The sequence below is a fragment of the Sinohyriopsis cumingii genome, chromosome 7, assembly GCF_028554795.1.
Source record: "Sinohyriopsis cumingii isolate HCF-2022 chromosome 7, ASM2855479v2, whole genome shotgun sequence".
Taxonomy (NCBI): Eukaryota; Metazoa; Mollusca; class Bivalvia; order Unionida; family Unionidae; genus Sinohyriopsis; species Sinohyriopsis cumingii.
Genome location: NC_142967.1, coordinates 27,860,081 through 27,875,429, shown reverse-complemented (window position 1 = coordinate 27,875,429; position 15,349 = coordinate 27,860,081).

Below are 15,349 nucleotides of genomic sequence, written 5' to 3'. Positions count from 1 at the left end.
GTGTGTTCGCTGTATCCCTACGTGTGCAAATATTGTCGCTTTCCTGTAGGGCACCCTCAATTGCTGACGGAACACATCGACCTGAAAAACATTCGACAATACGAAGGCTTGATCAAGTGTAAAGTTTTGCCTCCCACGAACCTATACCATCCCGTCTTACCTCACCATTGTCAAGGCAAACTGATGTTTCCCTTGTGCCGTACTTGTGCCGAAACGTGCAACCAAGACCAACCTTGTCAGCATACCCAGGAAGAACGTGCCTTGACGGGAACCTGGGTCAGCGTAGAATTGTTCAAAGCTCTGGACATGGGATACCAACTGTTAGAAGTGTACGAAATTTGCCACTTTCCCAAGACACAACAGTACCACAAGGGTGACCCTACTCAGAAAGGCATTTTCGCCGACTACGTGGATGCCTTTTTGAAACTGAAACAAGAAGTCAGCGGCTATCCTTCCTGGTGTCACACTCCCGAAGACCAAATACAATTCAAAGAGAAATACTACGAACAAGAAGGCATCTCTTTAGACCACATCGAGAAAAACGAAGGCAGGCGATCGTTTGCCAAAGTGATGCTAAATTGCTTGTGGGGTAAAATGGCACAACGACCATATTTACCCAAGACGGAATATTTGACAGAACCTTCCCGCTACTTCCAGATGATTCACGACAAAACCAAATACATGAAACACGTGGACGTCGTTCGAGAGAATTTAATCTTGGTCAATTACGAAGAAGATCTGGACTTTGTACAAGACGACCCCTTTGGAAATGTCATCATTGCGGCTTACGTGACAGCCCATGCTCGCTTAAAATTGTACGAAGCTTTAGAACTGTTAGGGGAACGCGTCCTGTACTTTGACACGGACAGTTGCATTTACATCCATCACCCGATTCAACATCACCCTGACATCGAAGGAGACCGTTTAGGAGCCTGGACAGACGAGCATCCCGACGACAAGATTCTAAGTTTCGTCAGTGGCGGCCCCAAAAATTACGGCTACGAATACCGGGACAAACAAGGAGAAGTGCACACGACGTGCAAAGTGAAAGGACTGACTCTGAATTATCGTACCAGTCGAGTGGTCAACTTTGGGGTATTGAAAGAAGCCTTGCAATCGGGAGAGGATAAAAACTTGAAAGTGACCCCCTATCAACCGAACAAGATTGTACGTTTACCCACTCACCACATCGTCAGTCGGCCCTTGGAAAAAGTCTATCAAATCGTGTACCAGAAGCGAGTGAGACTTTCCAATCACTTTACGTTGCCGTACGGTCACGTCGGTATTGGTCTGTATATAAAAAGGAACCCTAGGCAAGATCCATAGTTCATTGTGACTACCAAGACCGAGCGAACAAGATGAAAGTATTCAGAGAAACACAGAACAAGTTGTTTAGAAAGGCACAATTCAAGTGTGAGGCTTCGGAAGTGGAATGCGATTGTGAGCCTTGCGATGGGTACGATGCTGTACCTTGTGACCTGAGCGATGGCGTAAAGCATCATGGGAACTTTAGTGTCACTACCCCTATCATGGAAAGGGATGCTGTGCGTGTCAAACCTGAGGGATGCGAAAGTGATGCCGCTCGTCCTCTTGGACATTTTACTGGGTTTCGTTTTAAAGGGGAATGTTCACCTTCACGTCTACCCCCCTACGGATGGCATCCAGCCCTGAGCAAACTCCTGCCCATGTCACTCAACCATCATCGAAACGAACCTGTGAAAGACGAATATTCGTTCCCTGTGCGTTTGTCGGAATACTGCGACTTTGAAAATCGGCTTCAATCGTTCAAAGGAAAATGGCCTAAGTATCTGGGAGGACCGACCCCCGAAGAATTAGCCAGAGCCGGATTTTTCTACTTGGGTGAAGGAGATAGAGTCAAGTGCTTAAGTTGCGGTGTGTCACTTCACCACTGGGAACCGCAAGATTCGGCCTACGTAGAACATGCTCGATGGTCACCGAATTATCATTACTTACCCTTAGTGGGACCGAGACATTGAAGTAACTTCTTACCATAATCTCTTCATGGATACTTTACAAGAGAACATTTGTGCTTTGCCTGTGGAGTTGAGAGAACGCATTTACCGAGAGCTGGTCAAAATACAAGTGAAACGTAAAGAACAATTGCATCCGTTACGTCACCGGTATTTGAACCACTGGTACCTGAAGGCTATTCAAGGATTGATTCAATTGAAAGTGTTCCATCGGACAGACATTGATCAACGATCCTCTAGTTTTAAAAAGGATTGGTTTGGTATGGACGATTCTATCTACATCATTGTAAACGTACTGCATCGAATTCCAGAGGAAGAGTTAACAAATTACCAACATCTTGAACACAATGTCAACTTGGTGAAAGAGGAAACTTCTGAACGAATTGTAATGTGCAAATTAGTGACTGAACGATTTAAATTCGACACTGAAGTAAAACCATGTTTGTGCAAACAGTACATTTCTTGTGTCAGACCAAAGGGGATTTAGTATGACCTATTCATGGATACTTTGCTAGAGAACATTCGTGCTTTGCCTGTGGAGTTGAGAGAACGCATTTACCGAGAACTGATCAAAATACAAGTGAAACGCAAACTCAAAGTGATTCATCCGTTTTTAAATTATGCTCTGTTTCAAAGTACAAGAAGACTGATTATGAGTGGATATTACATTAGGCACAAAGTTAAACGAGGCTATTGGCCACCACCCAACGATTCCAAAAACAGTGTATATACTTATGGATACTTTACAAGAGAACATTTTGGGCTTGCCTGAGGAGTTGAGAGAAAGGATTTACCGAGAGCTGGTGAAAATACAAGTGAAACGTAAAGAACAATTGCATCCGTTACGTCACCAGATCTTTAACCACTGGTACCTGAATGGTATAATAGGACTGATTCGTCAGAAATTTTTTCAGTGGTCAGACCTTGTTGAACACTTTCAGTTTGGGGATGATGATGGACCAGACGTTATTAATTTTGGTTACTTCGAGATTCACTTACTGCAACGTATTGAGGAAGACGAGGTAAAGGATTACCAACATTTGTTACATGGAATCTGCTTAGAAAAACACGAAACATCTAGACAAACTCTGACGTTTCAGTTACAGTATGTAACATTTAAATTCCCTACTGGAGAACGAACATGTTTGGTTAGAAATTACCTTTATTGCTTCCGAAACAAAGACACTATAAAATCAAGTTGCCATGCCACGGATTATGTCACATATCATTGAACAGATTCCGTGGAAGGTACTCAATGACCATATTCAAACCGTGGATCATTACCATCGATTATTACAAGAACTGTATCCATTCAATTTGGGACGACAAGTGGTGTGTGTCTTAGTGACTTGTTTTCTGGGATTTCGTTTACCAGCCGATTCTTTGTGGACTCTTTACGATCAGTACTTACCACCTCAATGGCCTCAAATGGTCACGAAAAACTCCTTTTGCTCAAAGCCTTGCGTTTTCATCTGGATACTTCTCGACCTCAACAGGAAAAAAAGATTCGTCAACTTTTAGCTACCCAAGACGTGTATGACGATGTGTGTGTAGCTTGTGACTTACATCCCCATTGGACAGATGTCCGTGCCTGGAAATAATGGGGTTTTGAGGTTTGGACCCAAGAAGTGGCCCAGTATGCACGAGAGTTGTTCAAGGAAAAAAGTTACTTTTCAACCCATGTTAGTGACGGTGCCAGAAGAACCCGTCACCCAGGACAGGACTGTCGTGGACAGACCTGAAAGACCCTTTCGGGAGGACACTTGTGTGACCTTACCCCCTACTATAGAACTGGTTAGAACATTACCCAAAACATGTTGTTGTACAGACACTTGTTTTTATTCCACGTTCATGGTTATCATGTGCCTTTTATCCTTGTACTTAAGCCTTTGGCTTTTATGTATTTTTGTCTTTCGTATTCATGTTTGAAAACAAAAAACATTCAATAAACGTGTTCTGAAAAAGTATATAAACTCTTGCCTTGTTTGTTTTCGTGTCACAAGTGACATTTCTCACACAATGGCTACCTCTGCTGTCTCTGCTCCCTCTTCCTTTACTGTCAAAGTCATCGACGAACACTTAGATCGTGCCAGTTGGGAGGCTTTGTATTTTCGCCATCCCTTTAACATGCTCATTGCTGGACCTAGCGGTTCAGGCAAAACCGAATTCGTCAAACGTTTGATCGAACATAAACATCATTTGATCGATCGGCCCCCTCAACGGATCGTGTGGTGTTACAAAGAGTGGCAATCGGCGTACAACCTCTTGCGAGAAAGTCAAGGCGATTCCATCGTGTTTGTGGAAGGCATTCCTAAAGAAGACGACAGCATCGTCTCTGACTCCCGTCAAACCCATTTGGTCATTTTCGACGACATGTTAGGAGAAGACGAAGAAGAAATTAAACTGTGGTTCACGCGCAAAGGGCATCACCGTAATGCCAGTGTCGTTTACATCACCCAAATTTTGTTTCAACAAAGTAAAGCCCATCGCACCATCAGTCTCAATGCGCATTACGTGGTCTTGTTTAAAAGCCCTCGAGATAAATCGCAAGTGCAAGTCTTAGCCAAACAGTTAGGAACGCCTTGGCTGACTCAGGCGTACGACGATGCCACTCAAACGCCACACGCCTATTTACTCGTCGATTTGAAACCTACCACTCCCGAGGATTTGCGATTTCGTACCCACTTGTTTCACCACTGGTGCCAAGACGGAGGGCCTGTCCTGTACACGTCTCCGTCCTCGACTTCATTTCACTCCCCATAAAAAAATCTATAAAAACCACAGACCCCTTTTCGTCTGTCTCACACAGTGTGAACATGACGTCCCTTCAGTCGCATCTTCCCGTCAAATTGATTCGTGCCTTGTATGGCATCAGTCGAGAAAAAAATCCACAAACACGAGCCCGTGTCTTAGAAGCTAGTCTCAAAGAAGTCTTACGATGGTTCACGGTGACGGCACGTCAATACTCCAAGGAATCATTCAGATTCCTCATCAAACCAAACGCTTTTTCGATCGAAACAAAGTCGCTTTGGTCCAACTGGCCGATCCCCGCATCGACACTCAAACCAAAAAACAAATCATTTTGAAACCTGGAGGGAGCGGTACTCTAGGAGGGGTCATCATTCGCTCTCTTAAGATGGGATCCTAATGCCCCCAAAGTTATCCCCAAGACAAAAGTCCAACGAAGCCCCAAGAAGAAAAAGAAAAAGACCAGGTCCCAAGGAGAACTTCTCCAGTGGCAGGCCCTCCTCTGACCAGACACCACCACCCCGGAAAAAGAAAAGAAGCCCCCAGAAAAAGAAACAGAAAAAAAGTCCCCAGAAAAAGAAAAGTCCACAGAAGAAAACTAGTCGCAAGAGAGGCACTTCGGCCAGGACGCAACCTTACACTCGCAAACCACGACCTGCCACAGCGGTGACTGCGTCTCCGGCAGCCTCACGTTTATCCACTTCTCCGTTAATGACACCCAGAACTGAAGAGTACTTGCAGACGTTGATCACACCAAGAACTTCTCCGTTGATGACCCCCAAAAGAACTTCCCCAGTGGCAGGACCCTCCAATTTAGCGGCAGTGGCTGCTGTTCACAAAGTACCTTCTCCCAAAATCAAAGTCCATGAAAGATCGGGCATGTTACAAAGTTTTCTGGATTTGTCCAAGCAAGAACTGGCTCGATTTAGTCCGTTACGTACCCCTGCACGACGTGTCATGCCTGTCCTCAAACTGATACGACGTAAAGACAATCAGTGGCGACGCGTTCCAGTATAAAAAGGGCCTGTGACCAAGTAGGGTATCAGTGTTTTTTTTTTGTGCTCCTGAAGACTCAAAGATGTCACCCTCCAGAAAACCCCAAGGAAAGAAAAGGAAAGGACTGCCACCACGTTTAGCCAAACATGGGGACATGTTATCTTTCCTATCCATAGCTTCTCCACCCCTACGAAAAAAACTCATTCAAACGGCCTCCAAAGAGGTCATCGATACCGTGTGCGAATGTTGTTTGAACGTTTTGAAAGGCACGATTCCTTTGTCCAAACACCAGAAACAATGCTTAGGCAAACATGGTCACGTTCTTCGGAAAATGGTTCAAAAGAAAATTCCCATTCGTCAAAAAAAGAAGATGTTAGTGCAACGTGGAGGCATTTTACCTCTCTTGTTAGGCCTCATACTGAAAGGAGTCTTGGGAACCATGTTGGGAGGACTGGTGGGAGCAAGATAAAAAGGCCCTCGGAAGTCCCAAGATCTCAGAATCGACCCCTGACAACCCCATGGAAGGACGAAAACTAGCTTCAGTGCCTTACAAACGATGGATGGAATACCATCGGTGGCAAGAACAACGCACCCCGCATTTACCTCCCAATCCCAATTTGAGCGAGATGTCCCAGTTACAACACGAATTGCAGTCCTTGATGGATCGCCAAGATTTGTCCGAAACAGAAAAATCGCAAAAGTACGGCCAACTCTTGCAACGACTGCAACTCTTTCACCAGAAAGCTTTAGACGAAACAGCTTTACCCACTCTGAAAGATTTTAAGACCTTGATGATAAGTCCAGCACCATCATCATTACCACCACCACTACTACCATCCCCAGGGGTCACCAGAGATGCTACCCCACGAAGACCTGAGGAGGAAGAGATGCGAGAAGTGTTTCAAACACCGTCAGCAGCTCCCATTTCGAGTAAGATTTCAGCATCCTTGTTGACCCCGTCCCCCACACCCCAACGAGAAGAAATGAAAGCTTGCGTTAAAAAGATGATGTCCACTCCTCCTTCGACAGAAGTGAAAAAGAAAGAAGGGAAACCAGAGGTGAAAAAAGAAAAGAAAACCAAAGCCATTCCATTGCCACCTCCAACACCACCACTACCTTCGACTTCTACTCCCGTAGCCCATCGGACACGTAAATCCGTTTCTAAACCACCCTTTCGACCCACCCAAAGTAGCATCACCGAAGAGTGGGTGACACATTAACACACCAAAAAAAATGGAAAAAGTCTTAGCCAGCATTTACTACGATCCCTCCCATCCTGCAGGTTACGCAGGAGTTCAAAAATTGTATCGTGCTGCCAAAAGTCGACTGAAAAGTCTCCGTTTACCTCAAGTGCAACGATGGTTACAAGAACAAGCTACCTACACTTTACACAAACCCATTCGACGCAAGTATGCCAGAAGTCGCACCCGAGTGGAAGGCATCGATCATCAATGGCAAGTCGATTTAGCCGATGTCTCTCATTTGGCCAGCTACAATCGTGGCTACAAATATTTGTTTTGTGTCATCGACGTCTTTTCAAAATTTGCCTGGGTCGTGTCCTTGACTTCCAAATCGAGCGGCGAGTTAGTGCGAGCCCTGCAACGGGTGTTCAAACAAAGCGGTCGTCACCCTCTTCGATGGCAAACGGACAAAGGCACCGAATTTCTGAACCAAGCTTTCCAAAAAGAATTAAAGAAACGTGACATTCATTTTTTTACCACCGAGAATCCCGAAACTAAAGCCAGCATCGTGGAACGTTTTCAACGCACTTTGAAAGAACGCATGTGGAAATATTTTACGCATCACCACACTCTGAAGTACATCGACATCTTACCGCACCTGGTGCAAGCGTACAACCAATCTTACCATCGAAGCATCGGACATGCCCCGCAAGACGTGACTCCCGAGAACGAAGTGTTGGTGTTTGAGCGCCTGTTTGGTACGTCCCCGACGAGGGCTGTCCCCAAGAAAAGTGGAGAGTTGACCGTAGGAGATTGGGTGCGCATTGGCAAAACCAAACGCACTTTCGACAAAGGTTACTTACCTAACTGGACGACCGAATTGTTTCGCGTCACTGGACGAGTGCATGGCCGTCATCCTGCCGTCTATAAATTGGAAGACGTGAACGGAGAAGTGCTCAAAGGAACGTTTTATTTGCCCGAGTTACCACGTATTACCAAAAAAGAAGACGACGTGTACGACATCGAAAGCATTCTCGAACGCAGAACCCGTAAAGTGGGCAAACGACGTGTCAAAGAAGTCAAAGTACGTTGGAAAGGATATCCACCCAGTTTCGATTCTTGGATCGACGCTTCGCAAGTCATCGACTATAAAAAGAAGTGACCATCATGCCCTTTCACACAGCAGACGCAGCTACGTCGACCACTCCTCCTTCACCTAGTTCTTCTGTGCAAGATTTACAAAAACAACCCTTGTGGGTGTGATGTGGAGAACGTGTGCCTAAAACGCAAATCGTCTTTTTCTGCCAAATCTTCGTGGTGTATTGTGTCATCGGGACAGCCATTGCCAATTTGAGTTTGCAACAAGGAGACAAACAATTGTGGACCATTTTATTGAGCAGTTGCATCGGTTACCTGCTTCCCAATCCCTCCCTGAAATTCTCTTCCAACGGGAACCTTGTGTCCAGTGCCAGTGTCAGTCACCACTCCAACAACAATCAGAACCCCATTTTGGGCGGAGACACGCCTCTGACGTCCAGTAACCCCTCGGACAGCAACAGAACTCTGGAATTATGAGTCACCAAAACCAATTTTACTTAACCTTACCCAGTGACAGTTCCATGGAGGTGTTTCCCAACAACACGTTGTGCTGTTACACGGCTAAATTACCTCAAGCCATCCCGTTAGATCACGAAGCCCATTGGGAAGTGGCTTTAGTATAAATGATTCACCCGACCCAAGTCCTCAATGTCCTTAACAACCAAAATTTTTTACGGTGGACGTTCATGACGAGCAAGTGCAAAAGCAGTTGAATAATGTCAAACATGATCTCAAAAAATATAATGAAACAACTCGAACGTGGACCTACCAGATTTTGATTCCCCCAGGCTATTATTTTAGTGGTCAACATTTGGTCAGCACCATAAGCTCTAGGTTTAATGCCGTGTTTGGGAAAGCGTTGGAGCTTGCCTCAAAAAAGGGCACCATGGAGTACCACAAAGCAGCTCGTCGCTTCTTGATGAAATTTGAGTTGAGTAAAACCGTGTCCATTTTATTTTGTCCTGAATTGTTTGACATGTTGGGCGGTGACATGGAGCTGAGGAAAAAAGTAGAACAAAAACTCGAATCAGCAGTCATTTTTGACAACGATACTTTTGCCAAGTTTTTTCGTTCCCCGGTAGAACTGAACCAAGGACTGAATTTGATCTTTGTGTACTCCGATGTGGTGGAGTACAACTTGGTGGGACACACCTCCGTACCGTTACTGCGTGTCATTCCTTTCAAAGTGGATTCTGCCACGAACGCTGACGAGGAAGGTGGAAACACTTACCATGTCCACCGCGAATTTGTCCATCCTCACTATTTGCCGGTCAGCAAGTCGTATTTGGACACGGTCAACATTACTATAAAAGGAGATTTGGGACAAAATATTCCATTCACCAAAGGAAAAGTCACGGTGAAACTCCATCTTCGAAAACGGTTTTCTCACGACTCGTAAGTCATGTATCCAGTGTACCGAGGGGTTGCTCGACAGCGAGGACACGGTTTAGGAGATATGTTAAAATCAACCTTTCGTTCGGTGGCCCCGGTGTTGAAACCGATGGTGACACGCGGATTGCACGCCTTGAAAGATGCGGCACTGACGCAATGCAAAGAATTTCTCCAAAATGTCATCATCGACAAACAAAACCCTAAAGAAGCCTTCATGAGGGCAGGCAAAAATGTCTTGCTGCAAACGGGTAAAGACATTTTAGGCCGACGAGACACACCTATAAATGCCCTGCACGCTACCGAGTCAGGCATTCAGCAAGGACAAGGCAGAAAGAGACGACGAAGAAAACACCCTTTCACCAGACTTCAAGCTAAAAAGGCCAGGAAAAGAAAAACCGTTCGAGACTTAGACGTTTTCGATTATTGAGAAAGAACAAAAAAATGATACACCGAGAGTCTTGCGCTTGTTCCAAGACGGAACTGGATATGTTTGCCATGCCCCCCACCATGATGACGATGCAAGAATCCCAGTGGGTGGAATTTCATCCCGTCTCCTCATTGACCGATTCCACTCCCATCGAGTTTGAAATCAAAGGACAGCCCGAAGATTACATCGATCTGAATAGCAGTTACTTGTACTTGAAAGTGAAAGTGATGGAAGGAACACCCCCCGCTAACATAGACGCTGATGAAGCAGTAGCTCCCGTCAATAATTTCATGCATTCCTTGTTTAGCGAAGTGGACTTGTACTTGAATAACAAACTGGTCAGCAGCAGCATGGATACTTACCCTTATCGAACGTACCTGGAAAATCTCTTGACGTACGGAAAAGAACCCAAGAACACTCATCTGGATGCTTGCGTGGTATGGAAACCTGACCAAGCGACTAAGTTCAACTGCATTACACTTGCTGGGGATGCTTCAAATCCAACGGGATTTGTAGAACGACAAAAGAAAATTGCTGGATGTCGTAGTTTAGAACTGATGGATCGTTTCCATTTGGACATGTGGTTACAAGAAAAGTATTTGCTGAACGGGGTGGATGTCCGCCTGAGACTGAATCGCAGTAGTGCTGCTTTCCATTTGATGGCTGCTGCTGATGCCACTTACAAAGCCATCATCCAAGAAGCCAGACTCTACGTGCGTCGTGTGGAAGTGTTACCTAAAGTAGGTAACGACATCAGTCAGACATTGAGCAGAACAACCGCCAAGTATCCGATACGACGCGTAGAAGTGAAAACGTTCACCATTCCTTCTGGACAGCGATCCATGATCGAAGATCATCTGTTCCAAGGACAGTTACCCAAACGTTTGATTGTTGGTATCGTCAAGAATTCAGCTTTCAATGGTGTCTACAACGAAAATCCTTTTGAGTTTAAGCATTACAATGTGTCCAAAATCGAAGTCAGTCGCGATGGCAAGACCTTGTGTACCCGACCTTTCGAGCCTAACTTTGGTGGCCCGAAGAATTACTTGAGATCGTACTTGTCCCTGTACTAAGCTACCGGATAGTTAGGAACCAACACCAGTCACGGCATTACGTACGACGATTATGCAGGAGGCTATGCTTTGTGGGCTTTCGATTTCACTCCAGACCAAGGCAGCGACGAGGGACATTTCCACCCTATAAAATCCGGTCAGATTCGTGTGGAAATTCAGTTTGCGAGTCCACTGGATGCAGGGAACACAGTGAACGTCATCCTGTATGCCGAAGTCGATAATACCATAGAAATCAACAGTTTGAGAGAAGTCATTCTAGATTACTAGAAGTCATGGAAGACTGTTATCCCTCTTTACCTAGTGGAGAAACTTTAAAGATAGAATGTGAGGAGACCGTGGAAAAAGAAGAAGAAGTGATCATGATGAAATCGAGATGGCCAGAACAAGAAGCCCATTTAGTCTCCTGTTTTGCCAAACACTTGGTGGAAAAAATGACGGAATTAATCAAGAAAAATTGTTATGGATGTCAAAACGATCATCCCAGTCAAATTCAACACGATAAATGCCTGATGTTGAGTCAAGAAGAAAAATTGGACGAGTATCTGAACGATGCTTGGAATCTCATCTCGGACAAAGACGTGTTGCACCAGTGGTATAAAGACTTGCGTGAACATTCTTGTCCACCATTAACCACTCAAGAGATCCATCGTATCGAAGCTCTCCTGAATCAGAGTGAGGAAACAGAACGAAGAAACGGTTATTTGTCAGACATTTTCAAGCAAAAGGTCAGAATCGAATTGACGACTTATTATTACCTGTGAAGAAGAAAAAACAAAACATGGATACCTGGGAACTTTATTACCTTTTGAACCACAGTTCGTATACGGCTTCTTGGAATCCTGTCGTCTGTGCTAAAGATGAACTCCCTCATCGCAAACCTAAAGACCATTAAGCTTACGTAATCAACACGGACGACAGTCATCTCCCAGGAACCCACTGGGTAGCCGTCTACTTTCCTCAAGAAGGATGTGTGGAATATTTCGATTCGTACGGATTGCCCCCTTTGGAAGACGATATCATTGACTTTATGAGAAGAAATGCTCAAACCACCCGATTCAATGACGTGAAATTACAAGGCACAGATTCCTTGGTGTGTGGACAGTGAAAAAGAAGAATGGACAGAGAAGTACAGACTTCAGAGACAGCAGCAACAGAAGCAGCAGCAGCAGCAGCAGCAGCAACCTGAAGCTGACAGAGGCTTTGTCGATTGTCGTATCGACACCAAAGAGTTCTTCTTCTCTTTCCGAAGAAGCAGACCTATCGCCAGAAAGTCTATCCTCAGAGGACATTGCATTCTTAGAAACTAAAAAAAAGATTGCCATAGCAAACAAAAAAACAGCCCTTTTCAGGGCTACCCCAATACTCTAGAAAAGAAATAACTATTAATTTGCCAATGTGTGTAGGTAGAGTAGTGTGAATATAAACACTAACTCTTTTATAAAAAATGTGAGGGTATGTGTTAGAGTGTTTGTAAGTGCTAACTTAAGTTGGTGTAGATAGTAGATTAATATGATGTTTGTTTGTTTTTGGTTTTTTTTTTGGTGTTTGAGGTGTATATTTGGGGTTAGATTGGATTGCTTTGCGTATGTAAATAGTCTATTGAAGTGATTTATAAAAAATTTTAAAATAGTGTAAGGTAGCATAAAAAAGTGAGTGAGTGTTTCTTTTAGGTCCGTGCGTTGTTTCTTTGGTCATGATCTAGGTAAGATCAATTTTATGTTTTTAGGGGGATGTTTTCCATCACGTCCGCGCTTTCAGTATAAATTGAAACTCGCTCGGCAGTCTAGCTACCCTTGTTGATTGATCAACACCACCAGAAGAATGAACACCAGAATTGTGAAACTGTTAGAACTCCAGATGCACCTCGAATATGCCAGGCGCATACTAAATGAACTGGCCGCGGAGGCCATTGTCGAAGAAGCAAGAATGAAAGAGGAGGAGGAGGAGGAGGAAAGAAGAAAAGAAGAGGAGAGAAGAAACAAAGAAGAGGAGGAGGAAAAGGAAAGAAGAAGAAATTTCAGAATCCCAGAAACCGAAAATTGGGATTCTGAAGCCTCATATCCTGCCTCTGCACTCCCAAGAAGAAAGGTGAAAGGAGACTGGGGAAGAAGATGCGTGTGTGGCGCCAGGCCAGGACGGTGCAACCATTAGATAGGTGCATCTGGAGTTCAAAAAAAACCAACAGTCCTTTTCAGGGCTACCCAATACTCTAGAAAAGAAATAACTATTAATTTGCCAATGTGTGTAGGTAGAGTAGTGTGAATATAAACACTAAATCTTTTTTCATAGTGTGAGTGAATGTGTGTTTGTGTTTGTATTGTAACTGCTCACGTAAGTTAGTGTGAATAGTAGATTATGGGTTTGTTTATTGCTTTTAGCGTATGTGAAGAGTATAGTTTGGGTTTTATTATATGAAATGAGAAAGTAGGGGGATGTTTTCCTTCACGTCCGCGCGTTGGTTGGTTCTGATCTAGGTAATATCAATTTTATGTTTTAGGGGGATGTTTTCCTTCACGTACGCGCTTTTCGTATAAGAACCCACAGTATCCGTCGTTCAAACCATTCTAAGGAATAACAGATAAAAGATGGAAGTGTCGGCGTTGTTCAATGACTTAAGAAATGTTTACTTTTGGATGATGGATGGAGAGTACACTATTGAAAGGATAGAAAGAGAATTGAGGTTGAGAAAAAGTCTTGACTATGTCAATGAACTACAATTAGCGAGGAAGATGATAGAGGAGATGATAGAGGAAGAAGTTAAGAGATTGAGAGGATTGATTCAACCAGAGTATGTAAGAGTGGGGACTATAAAAGAGTCTATGGACAAGGTAAAAGCAGTGAGATACTATTTAGAAGAGCTAGAGAAATGGTCAGAGTGAAAGTTCGTGAAAAGGGGCATTGAACAACTAAAGAAAGCGGAAGAAAAGATGAAAAAGATAATAGAGGAAGAAGTGCAGAAAATTAAGGACAGGTGGGCAAAAGATAGAAAAGAAGAAGAGAATAGAAAGAAAAAAGAAGAATATGAGAGACTGAACAATAACTGGATAAAAATCCAACAGAAGTTCCGAGCCATGGGACACCCGGACTGGATACCGGACAATGAAAAGAAGAAGAAAAAAGGAATTTGGGGAAAAATTAGGGGATGGATGAGTAAATGGAGGAAATAGAGGAAAGCCAAAGGCCCTTTTCAGGGCCCCCATATTTCTCGAAAAGAGAATGACTTTTCAATTACCTACCCTATTTTTTAAATTTAAATTTAAATTTAAATTTAAAATTTAAAAAAAAAAAAAAATTCCCCTTGTCCCTAGACAAGCCCAAACTCTATTCCCCATGTTAAATTCCCCTTGTCGCTAAAACGACCCACGATTTATTCTCCATGTTAATTTCCCTTGTCGCTAAAACGACCCACGATTTTTCTCCATGTTAAATTTCCATTGTCGCTAAAACGACCCAGGGGTCTCTGTAATGCTAATTTCCATTGTCGCTAAAGTGCCCCACTTCACTACTATCATGATCAACAGCATATATTGAATACTCTCTTGGTCTTAGTTGATCTCGCTCGTCAAGTCGGATACCAAGTCGGGTTCCAGGACCAAAATGCTTATACCCAGGAAGATGTTTTTCTCTTGGGTATTTATCCCATGGAGCCCCTGCTAATTTTCCCAGTGAGGCAGTGATATCACCACCATTGACAGTAGTCATGGACGAAATAAATATATAATTTTTTGCACCATATTTCACACACTTGCCTGTAAGCGCGCGTTTATTTATTTTTTTTTAAAATTATTGTTGTTAATCCACTTGAGGAGGCGGATGCTCTTAATCGAACACAATATAAATCCATATTATTTATTATAGTTGTACAACATGGATATCACTGGTTTCTCAGCGACACGAAAGCATGAGTCAGTAAAACATCATCCAGTGCTACCAAATTCTATCAGAGCAAATTTTATAAGTTCATCTGGGTCTGGTAAAACGCGATTATTACTTAATCGGATAATAAGATGGCTCAAATGGGATAAATTCTATTTAGCTGCACCATCCGTAGAATATCAGAGATGTTACGATGTGCTTAATGATTTTAATGAAAATGCAAAATTGTTGGACGAGGACGGTAATGATATTATTGATTTTATCACCGATATTGATGAAGCCCCATCCGCAGATGACCTCGATGGATTTAGTCATAAGCTCGTAGTATACGATGATGTGATGCTGGACAAACAATCAAATTCAGCTCGGATATTTTCTCGAGGCAAGAACAAAAACACAGATGTGATTTATGTTACTTCCCGATATACACAAGTACCTCAAGTGATCAGAAATAACTGCAATATTTTAGTTGTGTCTATTGGAGTTGACACACATACTCTGCGCAATATTCATCAGACGTGGTGTTCAAGGGACATGGATATGATTAGGTTCAAAAACTTCTTTTCA